This window comes from Crinia signifera, chromosome 5 (genome assembly GCF_055691185.1).
Source record: "Crinia signifera chromosome 5, ASM5569118v1, whole genome shotgun sequence".
Classification (NCBI taxonomy): Eukaryota; Metazoa; Chordata; class Amphibia; order Anura; family Myobatrachidae; genus Crinia; species Crinia signifera.
In genome coordinates, this window is record NC_139221.1 from 335,930,393 (window position 1) to 335,945,826 (window position 15,434).

Sequence of the window (15,434 nt, forward strand, 5' to 3'; positions counted from 1 at the left end):
AGAATACTCCTCATACCGACCTCTGGTCACATGTGGACACAGGAGAGCCATAGAATACTCCTCATACCGACCTCTGGTCACATGTGGAGGCAGGAGAGCCATAGAACACTCCTCATACCAACCTGTGGTCACATGTGGGGACAGGAGATCCATAGAATACTCCTCATACTGACCTCTGGTCACATGTGGGGACAGGAGAGCCATAGAATACTCCTCATACCGACCTGTGGTCACATGTGGGGACAGGAGATCCATAGAATACTCCTCATACTGACCTCTGGTCACATATGGGGACAGGAGAGCCATAGAATACTCCTCATACCGACCTCTGGTCACATATGGAAGCCGGAGAGCCATAGAATACTCCTCATACCGACCTGTGGTCACAAATGGGGACAGGAGAAACATAGCCTTCTCCTCATACCGACCTCTGGTCACATATGGGGACTGGAGAGCCATAGAATGCTCCTCAAACCGACCTCTGGTCACATATAGAGGAAGGAGAGCCAGAGATTACTCCTCATATCGACCTGTCGTCACATATGGAGACAGGAGAGCCATAGAATACTCCTCATACCGACATCTGGTCACATACAGAGGCGGGAGAGCCATAGAATACTCCTCATACCGACCTCTGGTCACATATGGAGACAGGAGAGCCAGAGATTACTCCTCATACAGACCTCTGGTCACATGTGGGGACAGGAAAGCCATAGAATACTCCTCATACTGACCTCTGGTCACATATGGAGTCAGGAGAGTCCTCATACCGACCTCTGGTCACATATGAAGGCAGGAGAGCCATAGATTGCTTCTCATACCGACACCTGGTCACATATAGAGGCGGGAGAGCCATAGAATACTCCTCATACTGACCTCTGGTCACATATGGAGTCAGGAGAGTCCTCATACCGACCTGTGGTCACATATGGAGGCAGGAGAACCATAGATTGCTTTTCATACCGACCTGTGGTCACATATGGAGGCAGGAGAGCCATAGATTGCTTCTCATACCGACCTGTGGTCACATATGGAGGCAGGAGAGCCATAGATTACTCCTCATACCGACCCTCTGGTCATGTGGGGACAGGAGAGCCATAGAATACTCCTCATACCGACCTGTGGTCACATATGGAGGCAGGAGAGCCAGAGATTACTCCTAATACTGACCTCTGGTCACATATGGAGGCAGGAGAGCCATAGAATACTCCTCATACCGACCTCTGGTCACATGTGGGGACAGGAGAGCCATAGAATACTCCTCAAACCGACCTCTGGTCACATGTGGGGACAGGAGAGCCATGGAATACTCCTCAAACCAACCTCTGGTCACATATGGCAGGAGAGCCATAGAATAGCCCAGAAAATTCTCAGGATTGCCACTTCTTAGCGCAGGGCAGCGCCGCTGAGCTGATCACTGAAATCAGATCGTTTCAGCTGGTGGAATATGCATGAATAGACAATGGTAGAAGGAGATCATCTTGCTGGTAAGCCTGCTGAATTACCATTACCAATAGCTTGTTTTCTGGCCAGCCCTTTTTGTGAAAACCATAGAGAACAAATACTTTGACTTTCGGATAGAAGCAGTGCGGTCACTATATAGTTAGAGTCCTAACTACATGCAAGTAGCGTTCATCCGGGGACAGATCCTCTGAGTTGATCATGGGGACAACTATTTCCTGGTTGATATGAAACCTGGACCCCACTTTGAGCAGGCGGGAAGCTCTGGTTCTAAGCACCGTGCCTGACGCATTGTGAGCACAGCGAGCGATGCGAGGGGAAGCAGTGCACTTTAAACTGTGTCCATGTTGACTGTGTTGATATTCAGGTTAAAAAAAAACAGTGAAAAACCCCATGTCGACTTTTTCACCGTCGACCTAGACATTGTCGAACTAATTACCTTTCGACCTAGAACCATGTCGACCTAATGACTGTCGACCATCATGCTGTAGACCAAATGATCCCAACCCATCGCTGGTGGTACGTATGGTGGTTGCATATGTATGAAAGGTATGTACCGTATATCTAGAAGAGATGCGATCTTCCATCGGAACCAAACGGACAGAGCCGAGATCTGTACTTTTAGTGAGGCTAGTCTTCCAATCCTCTTTGTCGTCTCACTGTTTTACCCACTTGTGTTCTACTTGTGGGACCACACCAACAGAAGGAAGTGCGCCACACCCGGTAGTAACTTCTGGCTGAAGCAGGTTTACGGGCTTTGATCGTCATCTGGATGACTTGAGGAAAATCCCTTCTGTTTTAAGATGGAAGATTCAAGCCATCAAAGACAGGCGCTGTAGGAAGGGCCCTGGTCGTAGTGGCAGCCGGGACGGTTTCTGTACTGACACTTGTTGCCGGCCTACAACCCAGTGACGTTGAGGCCAAGCCGGGGCTATCAATATTACATCCCTGCCTTCCTGTTGGAATTTCCTGACAATTCTTGGTACCAGACACCGGAAAAACGTATGGAAGATGAAACCTCCATGGAATTGGCAAAATATATATTTTTGCTATTTTTTCAGACAGTTTTCAGAATTCTATGTATTTTTAATTGTAAAACTTTTTTTAATATTATTTTTCCCATTTTTATTTTCTATATTTATCTGCCCCAATAAGGTTGATATTCCATAGTTATTGGCAACCCTTCTGCCAATAACTAAAATGGCGCCTTCATACTTTCTGCCCTTACACTTAATACTACCCTTATGTATTACTAACTAATAGTATGGGGTATTGTGTATATAAAATATAGGACATGAAAAGACAGGAAATGGCTATCTATGCAAATCTAGAAATATAAAAGAGTGCATCTGTAATAATGTGCCTTCAGCGCTGGAATATAAACGGAGCCCCAACAAAGATGGACGACATCTTATGTCTGCCCTAAATGTATGAACAATGGTGGCCTCCACAAAGATGGCCGATTAACCATATCCGCATTGTGGAACCAATAGAAGCTCTGTGCATTCCATCCATGCATGCGTTCCACTGACAGGAAACACGACTTCCGCGATCATGTGATCACAATAGATCAACTTTACCCATTTGTTATATGTAATCGTAAGGTATTTATAATACTCATTTTTTAGAATATACACTGTGTTTTTTGTCTCCTGCTCACACATTTTATTTATATTAAATAAATGGATTTTGTTTATGGTTTAAGTGTATTATTAACAGATTAACAGATGTACAATGTTATGGAATTATCACCTTGATAAAGATAGAGAGTGAACGAAACGCGTCAGTGTTTTGTGCAGTTACCAGCACTCCAGTGGCCAGTATGGCCCACAGATGATCGTGTCACCCCGGTAACTGGACCAGCCTCCACATACCAGCAGCACTCCCCCGAGTTACGACTCGGGAGGAGACCCTCAAACCCCACAGTGGAGTAACATCCTATAACCTTGAGAACTGAAAACAGCCAAAGGAGTCAGCTTACGCCATAACAAAGCAAGAAGAGCTTTTCCATCTTGCTCCCAGGGGACTGCAACAATCAATACCCAGAACGAACAATTGTTCCCAACAGGTCATTGGACCAAAGGGTGACTATACCATCTTATTATAAGACTGAGCTTTAAATCCCTTATTCTGACTGGTCTGCACTGCCACTTGCGCCCCATTAGATACTTGCTATCTACACCATTCACCCAATGTTGTGGCACGGTCTGACCAGATTTGTACAGGTCCTGAAAGCGGATGAGGGCACTGCCCAAAGCTCCAGAATATTTATGGACAGACGCGTTTCTGAGCTGGATCATACGCCTTGTAAGGATCGGGATTCTACTACTGCTCCCCAGCCTCATAGACTGGAGTCAGTAGGGAGGAGAATCCAATCTGTGAACCAGAATGGTCGTCCCTGGTTCAGGTGAGGCATTTGGAGCCACCACTGGAGAGACACTTGAACCTTTGGAGTCAGCGTCACGAACGTAATCCTGATATGCTAATGTTGTCCGTCCCATTTAGAAGGATGAGATGTTGTAGAGGACGTGAGTGAAATTGTGCCCACTCGACCACATCGAATGTCGATACCATTAGGCCCAGAATGGATTGATACTCTGGGACATTACAGGAAGAGACGTATTCTCTGTTGTAGAGAATGACACTTGTCCACTGGTAGCAACAGTCTCTGTGTCTGGGAGTCTAGGAGAGCTGCAACGTGCAGCATTTGCCGTGATGGCGTGAGGGAGGATTTCTCCCAATTGATGAGCCAACCATGCAATTATTGTCTGCAGGTGCACTAACAGTACTACTGGTGATTTGGCCAGAAGGAGAAAATCATCCAGACAGGGGAACACGGATGCCCTGCTGATGCAGACAGGCTGCCATGACTGCCATGGCCTGCCAGGCCGAATGGAAGGGCCTGAAACTGGCGGGACAGGACAGCAAACCGGAGGACCAATGCTGTAAGGGGAGGACGGGGACATGCGGATAAGCGTCCCTTATGTCCAGGGACACCATGTAATCTCCCGGCTCTAATGCTAGCACTATTGTCTGCAGGGTCTCCATGCGGAATTTTGGCACCTTGACAAACTTGTTGAGTGCCTTTAAGATTAGTATGGGCCTGTAAGTCCTGTTTGGCTTTGGGACTAGGAACAGAGTAGAGTAAAAACCTAAAGTATATCCCACTGGTGTTATTGGACTGGTATGATCACCTGAGACTGCAACAGGGAGTATAGTATTTGTTCTGCTTTTTAAGTGGGAGATTGGGTGGGTGCGGATTGGGTGGGAGAACTTTTGTGGAGGGGGGAGTTCTTTTGACATGACTTCTATCACCCAGGTGTCCGCCAATGTGGTGAGCCACTGCTGTGTGAAGTGTAGAGGTCGACCTCCCACTTTGAGGTCCCCCTGCGGGAGGCCTGCCCCGTCATACTGCAAAATGTCTAGTGAACCAGGCTTGTTTGGACTTGGTTGTCTTAAAAGTTATTTGAGGTGCGAGGAACGGATTTACCTCTAGCTTTACCTTTGGGACGAAAGGACCAGAAGGGTGTAGTCTTCGGTCACTGTGGTAGAGCTGTAGAAGACACACAAGTCTTAGCCGCTGCCAGAGAAGCTACGATTTTGTCGAGCTCTTCCTCAAATAAAATATCCCCCTTATAGGGTAAAGGTTCTAGGGTCTTCTTGGACTCCCAAGGGTGTAGCCAGAGGACACGATGTAGGTAGGAGAATAGAAATTGCTGACGCCTTACCGGCTAAGACCCCTGCATCTGACAGTGTCTCCATGATGTATGGTGCAGACTGTTTATGAGTATTAGACACACACAGTCAGACGTCAGCTCATCCTCTAAGACCTGGAGCCTTTGAGGCCCAGGTCGCAGCCACAGTGGTATTTGTATCGCCCCTGTGAGGGTGAAGATGGCCTTAAGGCATTGTTCCATGCACCGGTCCGTAGGTTCCGTTAATGAGGATCCTGAGGCAACAGGGAGTACCGACGGTTTAACCAGTCAGGTGACATGGGAATCTACAGGGGGAGAGTCTCCCATAACTTACACTCCTCTGGTGGTAAAGGAGATCTGGACAGTAGTCTTAGAGATAGAGGCTTCCCATTGGTCAGTGCGGATCTCCATTAAATGATCAGAATGTGTGAACTGAGATTTTAGAACCTTTTGCTTTTTAAATACATCCTTAGGTTTTGGTACCGGCGTGGGCTCATCTGTACCTGATAAGAGCACTAGCGGTATAGCGTCAGTAAGGGCTGGTACATCTGCTATTTCAGCCTGTACCTCGGGCGCCCCTGACCCTGGTAAAGTGACATCCCCCTCATCCATGTCATCATCATCATCTCCCGTTGTGTCCTCATCTAACACTGGGATGTGACCGGACGCCTGCCCTTATGCTCTGGCTCCGCCCTCCGGACCCACAGATGGCGGTTCCTGGTCTCACCAGACCTGGCCAATAGGGGATTCCCTGTTACTGTCAGTAACCGCCTGTTACTGACTCCGCCCACTATGCAGTGGGCAAGGAAATCGCTGCCAACACTAGGCTCCTACTATGTGGCACCTGGAACCACCGTTACCTCCTCAGGCCCAAACACTGGCACCTGAGTACTACCTGCTGGAGTGTGTGTGTGTCAACACGATGCTGACACCCCCCGACTGGCGTCGGTTGGTTCCCCACTGGTCACGGACCAGAACTGTTTTGGTAGATGGCAGAGCGGAACTTGGAGGACGCTGGATACTGGTACCCAGAATAGCCTGAGAACGGAATTATTGCAGTAATTCTGTTGGTTGCAAGATGAACGTAGTGGTCTTGGGCAATAAATGGTTTATTTGCTCAAATATAAGCCCTTAAAAAAGGACCCTCTCCTATCACTAGGAGGCACAGCACACAGATGTTACAGCATTCAAGTCAGAGAGATGTACAACTTTACACAGGGCAGCCACCCTCCTTTTATGTTACGCCAATACATATTACCACAGGGGGTACACCCACACTCTGTGGTCTTCAACCAATCATCTTAAGTGCCAGAGCAGTGCATGCGTTGGGCACATGCACACTGTGCATTGACCCCTATGGACAGAGGGGAGTGGTTACTCCTCTGAGGCACAGCCCAGCTGGGCACCAGCTGACACGTCACATACAATTGGGGCTCTCACACGCACGCGCGTCCCAGTCTCTCGGCTGCGTGTCCCTGGCCGTCTCCTCTTCAGGGAGACGGGCAGGGTTAGGGGGGCGCTCGGGGCAGTGAGGGGTACCTGCGGCGACAGCGGCGGGGACCGGAGGCAGGCTATGTTGCCCTGGGGGGCGCGAGTGTCTAGAAATATATATATATATATATATATATATACACACATATATATATACATACATATATATACACATACAGATATCCTGGGTCCTTGGCAGGGTCCCCTGGACGGAGGCGGCACTCTCACGACTTTTTGAAGAAGTTTTTATTATAAAAGCATAAAGTGCACAAAAAGGGGATTTTGTACTTACCGTTAAATCCTTTTCTCAGACTCCATAGGTGACACTGGAGAGTTACAGTGGGGAATAGAAGGCGACCACAGGGAGCTTGGGAACTTTAGAATAAATTAACAGTGACTAACTCCTCCCCTTCTACTTCCTCTCCTAGGCAGTCTAGGTATGTGCCCGGAGGGAGCTGGAAGAAAGGAAAAACAACACACTACCGAGAGGAGGTCAAACATAACATAACATGTCACACACACACTCACATAGAGTGAAAATATATTTTGAATGACAGCATTCATAACAGAATGAACCCAACCATAAAAACTCAGAATTCAGACTAAGTATAACAGTCACTTATCCTTAGGTTATTGAAACAACCTGAAACAAAACAGTAAAAGGAGAGACAGCGTCGGGTGGGCGTCCAGTGTCACCTATGGAGTCTGAGAAAAGGATTTAACGGTAAGTACAAAATCCCCTTTTCTCTTTCCTCCACTAGGTGACACTGGAGAGTTACAGTGGGGACGTCCCAGAGCTCCCAACACGGGTGGGATGACGCTGAGAACCCCTTAACACAGAACGGCCAAACTGCGAAGCGGCTGCCGCAAAAGTGTCAAACTTGTAAAAGCGGACAAAGGTCCTCTGACCAGACCACGTAGCCGCTCTACATAAATCCTGTATAGAAACCCCACGGGCAGCCGCCCAGGAGGTACCCACCGACCTTGTTGAATGAGCGGAAATTGAAGAAGGTGGCACCCTAGAAAAGGCCACATAAGCTTGACGAATTGTCAATCTGATCCACCTGGCCAGGGCCTGCTTGGAGGCTGGCCAACCAGGACGCAAGGAGTCATAGAGGACAAACAAGGCATCCGACTTACGAATAGACTCTGTTCTGGCCACGTAAATGCGCAAGGCCCGGACCACGTCCAGCGCCCTAGACTCCTGCGAGTCCTCCCGAAAGGCCGGCACCACAATAGGTTGGTTAATGTGGAATGCCGTGACCACCTTTGGGAGAAAAACACTAGAGGTGCGCAGCTCCGCTCTATCCTCATGGAAACGTAAGAAGGGTGCTTTACAAGAAAGAGCACTGAGCTCCGACACCCTTCTAGCTGAAGCCAGGGCCAGCAGTATGACAGTCTTCCAGGTGACGTATTTTAGTTCCACCTCCTCCATGGGCTCAAATACAGAGGACTGGAGAAAAGCCAGTACCACATCCAGGTCCCATGGAGCAGTAGGAGGTCTGAAGGGGGGTTGCAGCCGCAACACCCCCTGGAAGAAAGTCTGTACCTGAGGAAGAAGAGCCAGCTTCTTCTGGAAAAAAATGGAGAGGGCGGATACTTGAACCTTCAAGGACCCCAGCCGGAGTCCTGAGGCCAAACCCTTTTGCAAGAACAGCAGTAATCTGGCCAGTTTGAAGTTCACCGGAGAGACCCTCCTGGATTCGCACCAGGCCACATAGGCCCTCCAGATGCGGTGGTAATGCACTGAGGTAACCTGCTTTCTGGCTCCTATCATGGTTGGAATCACCGCCTGCGGGATCCCTGCCTTCCTCAGGATGGACCTCTCAACAGCCATGCCGTCAAATGAAGCTGCTGTAAGTTGGGACAGGCGAACGGACCCTGTGTTAGCAGGTCTTCGCAGAGAGCCAGAGGCCATGGCTCGTCCACTAACAGGCGTGTTAGGACCGTGTACCACGACCGGCGAGGCCAGTCTGGGGCAATGAACAGTACTGTCACCGACTCCCGTCGGATTCTCTGCAGAACCCGAGGGATGAGAGGCACTGGAGGAAAGATGTAAAGAAACTGATCCGACCAGGGTGCCGTGAGAGCGTCCACAGCCACCGCCTGTGGATCTTTTGTCCGAGCACAGTACCGGGGCAACTGGTGGTTGTGTCTGGAGGCCATCATGTCCATCTGCGGACAACCCCACCGACGTGTCAAGGTCTGGAAGACCAGAGGGTTCAGACACCACTCTCCGTGGTGGACATCCCGGCAGCTGAGGTAGTCTGCCTCCCAATTTTCCACGCCTGGAATGAAAATGGCAGACACGGCCCCTGCGTGCTCCTGCACCCAGCACAGAATCCTCTTTACCTCTCTCATCGCTGCACTGCTGCGGGTGCCTCCCTGCTTGTTTATGTAAGCCACAGCCGTGGCATTGTCCGACTGCACCCCGATGTCCTTGTTCCGGAGAAGGACTTCCGCCTGGAGCAGGGCATAATACACTGCTCGCAGTTCCAGCACATTGATGGACATCCGTGCTTCCTCCGGGGTCCACAGTCCTTGGAAGTGGAGGCCCAGCGTGACCGCTCCCCAGCCCCTGAGGCTGGCGTCCGTGGTGAGGAGCGTCCAATTGTGAATGGCGAACCTCCTCCCCTCCTGCAGGTTGCTGGAGTTGAGCCACCACGCCAGTGACGCTCGAGCCTGATGGGAGAGAGAGATCCTCTGCTGTAGAAACAGGTGTGAGCCTGTCCACTGGCGGAGCAGACACAGATGGAAGGGGCAAGACCGAAACCACCCATACTGCACCGCCTCGAACGTGGCCACCATCCTTCCCAGCAGCCTTGTGCAAAGGAGAACTGTGACTGTTCGATGCTGCAGCACCAGTCGAACCGCTTCCTGCAGGGACAGGATCTTGTCCATGGGGAGGAACACCTTTCTCTGGACAGTGTCCAGAGTCATCCCTAGGAACAGGATCCTCTGCGATGGGGTCAGCTGTGACTTCTGGATGTTGAGCATCCAGCCATGGGACTCCAGGGTTCGACGTGTCAGGCGGATGTTGTGCAGAAGAGCCTCCTTGGACGGAGCCTTCAACAGAAGGTCGTCCAAATAAGGGACAATGGTAACTCCCTGAGCCCTGAGTATTTCCATCATGACAGCCATCACTTTGGTAAATACCCGAGGCGCAGAGGAGAGGCCGAATGGGAGGGCTCGGAACTGCAGGTGATAGTTCTGGACGGCAAACCGCAAGTATGCCTGGTGAGGAGGCCAGATTGGGATATGCAGGTATGCATCTTTGATCGATGGATACAAGAAACTCCCCTGGTTCCTGGCCTGCAATGACAGACTGGAGAGACTCCATCTTGAAGCGAGTGAACCGCAAGAAGGGATTGAGCTGCTTCAAGTTCAAGATGGGTCTCACTGAGCCGTCCGGCTTGGGAACCAGAAAAAGGCTGGAATAGAATCCCTTTGCCTTTTCTGGTTCCGGGACCGGGATAACCACCCCTTGGTCCCTGGCAAACCTGAGGGAAAGAACCGTTGAGGAGGAGGCAACAAGAAATCTATCTTGTAGCCTACTGCTACCAGGTCCTTTACCCATGCATCCTTGCATGAACCGGCCCAAACCTGATGGTAAAAGAGAAGCCGGCCTCCCACCCTGTGATCTGGACAGGAGCTGGGGGAGTCATGCTGAGGGCTTTGAGGTAACCTTGGCATCAAGGATTGGAGCACTGGCTGAACCTCTGCCTCTTCCTCGGAAGCCTCTGGAGCTAGTAGTCGCTCCCCTAGACCTACCCCTGAATCTGGGGGTGGGCCGAAATGACCGAAAGGACTGCCCTCCAGTAGTAGGAAATGACCTACGTGGGGGAGGGGCTGCAGTGGGCAGGAACTGAGACTTACCCCCTGTAGCCTGTGAAATCATTTTGTCCAGCTCTGGACCAAAGAGGGCCTCACCAGCAAAGGGTAATGCTTCCACCGCCTTTTTGGAGTCGGCATCTGCATTCCACTGTCTCAACCAAAGAGTACGGCGAGCCGAAACTGAGAGAGCAGAAATACGGGCCGCAAGCATACAAACGTCTGAAGAGGCTTCAACCAAGTAACCTGCAGCCTCACGTATGTGTTCCACTAAGAGCAACATATCACTTGCCCCTGGGTCTAGAGAGGAGGCCACCTGGGATGCCCATACCTCCATGGCCCTATTGACCCAACAACCCACTTGTGCTGGACGTTGTAAAAGACCAGCGGCTGTATAAACATTCTTCAGTGCACTCTCTAACCGCCTATCAGACACATCTTTAAGGGTAGAGGCTCCTGGGATGGGTAACACTGTCTTTTTGGACAAGCGTGATACCGAAGAATCAACAGCAGGTGGCGTCTCACATGACTTTCTAGCATCCTTAGGAAAAGGATAGGCAGTGAAAAATCTCTGAGACACCTGAAACTTTTTGTCTGGGTGTAACCAGGCTTTTTGCAAGTGTTCATCCAGCTCCTCTGAGGCTGGGAAATATGCAGACTGTTTCTGCTTTTTAGCAAACACTGAAACCGGACTGCTTGTATTAAGTCCTCTAAACCCTGAGAAGGGACATCAGTGTCCTGTATAAGCGGAGCATCGGGCTCAGCATCAGGCTGAGCATCAGGCTGAGCATCAGGGTCATGAAATTCACCCTCCTCTAGAGCTGGCATGTCATCATCTGTATCATCTAACAGAGGGACCTAAGGAAACATCCTATTAGCAGAAGCCAGTCTAGGGGGAGGGGGTGTAGAGGTGTCTGCATGCAATGCTCTAGACAAACTCTCCACAGCAGAGGTTAACTCTGCCTGCTGATCCCTGGCTGCATCCCTATCTTGTCTGGCCGAAGATAACTCAGAAGCTAGCTGAGAAATCACTGTAGACAACTGTGAAGCCCATACAGGTGTATCCTGCCCCGATGTTGATGGGGTGGGGGCTGGGGATGCAGTACATGAGGGACATAAAATGGCGCCCTCCGCGTGTGGCGCGAACTTATTGCTGCACTTCTTGCATGCAATCTTTTTACCAGCCATCATACACTCAGCAATCTTACACAGAAAGGAGAGAAAGATGGAAATACCGGACAGGAGAGGAGGTATAGGAAAAGAGGCAGAGTCTGCCACGAGGCCGCTACGCGCACTGTATATAAATATAACTTGCGCCGGCTAAGGGACCTTTTTGGACACAGTACAAGCTGCCCTGACCTCCTATGTCCCGCTGTGACTCACTGAACCAGGGTCACCGGCACTTCACAGACGCCTCGAGGGAGCCGCGGATCACGCTGCTGCTTCAATGGCCGCCGCTCCTACAAAGAAGGAGGAAGCGGAAGGGTACTTGTGTATTTTGGCGGCGCCCATCGCATCGCATACCATAACACATACGATGGTATGCGATGCGACGCGATATCGTACGATAGTGCACGATGGCATACAATTTAGAAATTGTATGCCATTGTACATGGCATACGATGCGATGCGATGAGATTAAACATTGTATAAGCACCCTAATGGGTGCTTATACAATGTTAAGCACCCAAATGGGTGCTTACAATGTTAAATGCACCCCCACGCCACCCCCCACTATAAACGTGAACCCGAAGCGTGGCGAGCGCAGCGGTACGCGTCCTACGACCTTTTCATACCCCCACTATCCACGTCGGCGTGGAGTTGAGAATAGAATAGTGTGGCGAGCGCAGCGAGCCACCGAGCCCGAAGCGTGGGAGCCCGAAGCCCGAAGCGCAGTGAGCCCCGCGAGGGGACGCGGATACCTTCACAGGTAAACGCGTCCCCTCGCGGGCTTCACAGGTGTCCGCGTCGCCACGGACACCTGTGAAGCCCGCGAGGGGACGCGTATAACTGTGAAGGTATCCGCGTCCGCTCGCCACGCTTCGGGCTCGGTGGCTCGCTGCGCTCGCCACACTATTCTATTCTCAACTCCACGCCGACGTGGATAGTGGGGGTATGAAAAGGTCGTAGGACGCGTACCGCTGCGCTCGCCACGCTTCGGGTTCACGTTTATAGTGGGGGGTGGCGTGGGGGTGCATTTAACATTGTAAGCACCCATTTGGGTGCTCAAAAGCACCCTTTAGGGTGCTTATACGATTTTTGGTCGTATAGGGGGTCAAAATCGCGTCGCATCGCATCGCATGGCATCGGGTGCATGGCATGCGATGCGATCTGTTCGTCGTACGACGGACATCGGGGGCGCCGCCAAAATACACAAGTACCAGCGGAAGTACCCAGCATGCCGCGCTCTCGCTCCTCAGGAATGGCGCCGTATTTTAAAAAGTGCGCTGCCGCGGCTTTTTACACTGAATCCCCCGCTAGCGGGGAATCCGTGTTATACTTACCCCTGCCGTAGCTGTCGGGTGCGGCATGCTGAGTGGTCCTCGAGGCGCGCTGCGAGCAGCGGCGACGGGACCTCAGGATCTGTGGATCCTGCAGCCAGGTACCGGAGGCAAGCTGCATGCAGCTGCGACCGGACCTGCTGACAGCGCCCGCGTCGCAGGCAGGTAGGGACAGGGAGCTACCTGCCTGTCCTCCTGCTGATTGTAGCATCGTTTTCATTAAAAAATATATAAAGCTCAGGAGTGAGCCTTGAACGCACCCAGCTCCCGCAGGGCACATGCTAAAACTGCCTAGGAGAGGAAGTAGAAGGGGAGGAGTTAGTCACTATTAATTTATTCTAAAGTGCCCAAGTTCCCTGTGGTCGCCTTCTATTCCCCACTGTAACTCTCCAGTGTCACCTAGTGGAGGAAAGAGAAATAGAAACAAGCGTCTACGTTTCAAAACCCATTGGTCTTTTCTTCAGGACGTGCGTTTGCTGAAAGTGCTGTGTGCTAGTGGAAAGTAAAGAAAGAATCAGAGCGTTATGCTCTCTTACCTTATATTCAGCAGCGTGTGTGGCTGCCATTCCCCACCGCCGTGTCCGGGAGTCAGACTTCCGGGTAGATGGCTCCGCCTGTATGACGCAGGTTTGCCTAGGAACCCTGGACGCCACTCCTCGCTGTTCTCCGGCGTCAGGGGAGGCAGATTCAATAAGACCAGCTCACAATTGCTGGATACGTGCTATAAATGTGCTATAGATAAAAACAAAAAAAAAGTGTTATAGGCTGCTGAATTGACATAGTGTGTAGTTACTGAATTAAGCAATGTATGTGCATAAAAGGTAAAATGGAAAAAACGGAGAAAACGAGTATTTAACCCTTAATAGCTCATGTTGTTACTGTATTGGTAATCGACATCTTTAATAGCCACTATCTCACAGCACCTTCATCCATCAGCTACTACTCTGCTATGTCTCTTACACTGCACAAAAGTAGGTGGGCATTATCAAATTATTATATACTGTAAATATGAAGTACATGTGACTTAATTGGCATATTTTACAGTGGATGTCTACTGTTAATAAAGGAACACATTAGTAGATACATACATGCAACATTATATGATAGAATTCCTGGGCATATTGTGTATGGTAAAAAATCTAGCCAGGCACTATATGAAGGCATTCCAGGCTATTTTTTCATTTAGCCCTTCTGGAGATAGTGCATTGAGTCGGAATATCCATTCCGATTCCTGTTTTGTGAGAATTTTTTGTCTATCTCCTCCTCGAAGGAGGGGGGGTACATGGTCTATAATTATACTTTTTAGACTTTCCAAAGAGTGGCCATCTCCAGAAGGGCTAAATGAAAAAATAGCCTGGAATGCCTTCATATAGTGCCTGGCTAGATTTTTTACCATACACAATATGCCCAGGAATTCTATCATATAATGTTGCATGTATGTATCTACTAATGTGTTTCTTTATTAACAGTAGACATCCACTGTAAAATATGCCAATTAAGTCACATGTACTTCATATTTACAGTATATAATAATTTGATAATGCCCACCTACTTTTGTGCAGTGTAAGAGACATAGCAGAGTAGTAGCTGATGGATGAAGGTGCTGTGAGATAGTGGCTATTAAAGATGTCGATTACCAATACAGTAACAACATGAGCTATTAAGGGTTAAATACTCGTTTTCTCCATTTTACCTTTTATGCACATACATTGCTTTATTCAGTAACTACACACTATGTCAATTCAGCAGCCTATAACACTTTTTTTTTTGTTTTTATCTATTGCACATTTATAGCACGTATTCAGCAATTGTGAGCTGGTCTTATTGAATCTGCCTCCCCTGACGCCGGAGAACAGCGAGGGGTGGCGTCCAGGGTTCCTAGGCAACGGCCTGCGTCATACAGGCAGAGCCATCTACCCGGAAGTCTGACTCCCGGACACGGCGGCGGGGAATGGCAGCCACACACGCTGCTGAATAGAAGGTAAGAGAGCATAACGCTCCGATTCTTTCTTTACTTTCCACTAGCACACAGCACTTTCAGCAAACGCACGTCCTGAAGAAAAGACCAATGGGTCTTGAAACGTAGACGCTTGTTTCTATTTTGTGCACTTTATGCTTTTATAATAAAAACTTCTTCAAAAAGTCGTGAGAGTGCCGCCTCCGTCCGTCCGCCTCCGCCTCCGTCCAAGGACCCAGGATATCTGTTTATGTGTACATTCAACAGGAAGGCACCTCGACGTAATTGACCATCTACTGTGAGTGCCGGACAACCTCCATATATATATATATATATATATATATACACATATATATATATATACATACATACATACATACATACATACACACACACACATATATATATATATATATATATATATATATATAACAAATCTATAATAACAGTACAGAAATGATTTTCCTTTAACAATAAAAAACCTTTATTAAAAGATTC

General features: G+C 49.4%; 2 protein-coding genes across 4 annotated transcripts in view; both read right to left on the reverse strand.

Moving 5' to 3' along the window:
• ADCK5 (aarF domain containing kinase 5) overlaps window positions 1–15,434 on the reverse strand; it is a 215,897-nt gene that overhangs the window by 86,213 nt on the left and 114,250 nt on the right. Inside the window, exon 1 of one of the 3 annotated variants that reach the window (XM_083145098.1) lies at window positions 6,940–7,056. The exons of the other annotated variants lie outside the window; for them this stretch is intronic. The gene's annotated coding sequence lies outside the window, so the exon portion shown is untranslated. Of the gene's footprint in view, window positions 1–6,939; window positions 7,057–15,434 lie in introns of those variants that run through there. 3 annotated transcript variants of the gene reach the window in all.
• Window positions 1–15,434, reverse strand: part of CPSF1 (cleavage and polyadenylation specific factor 1) — an 85,360-nt gene that overhangs the window by 24,992 nt on the left and 44,934 nt on the right. The gene's annotated exons all lie outside the window — the stretch shown is intronic.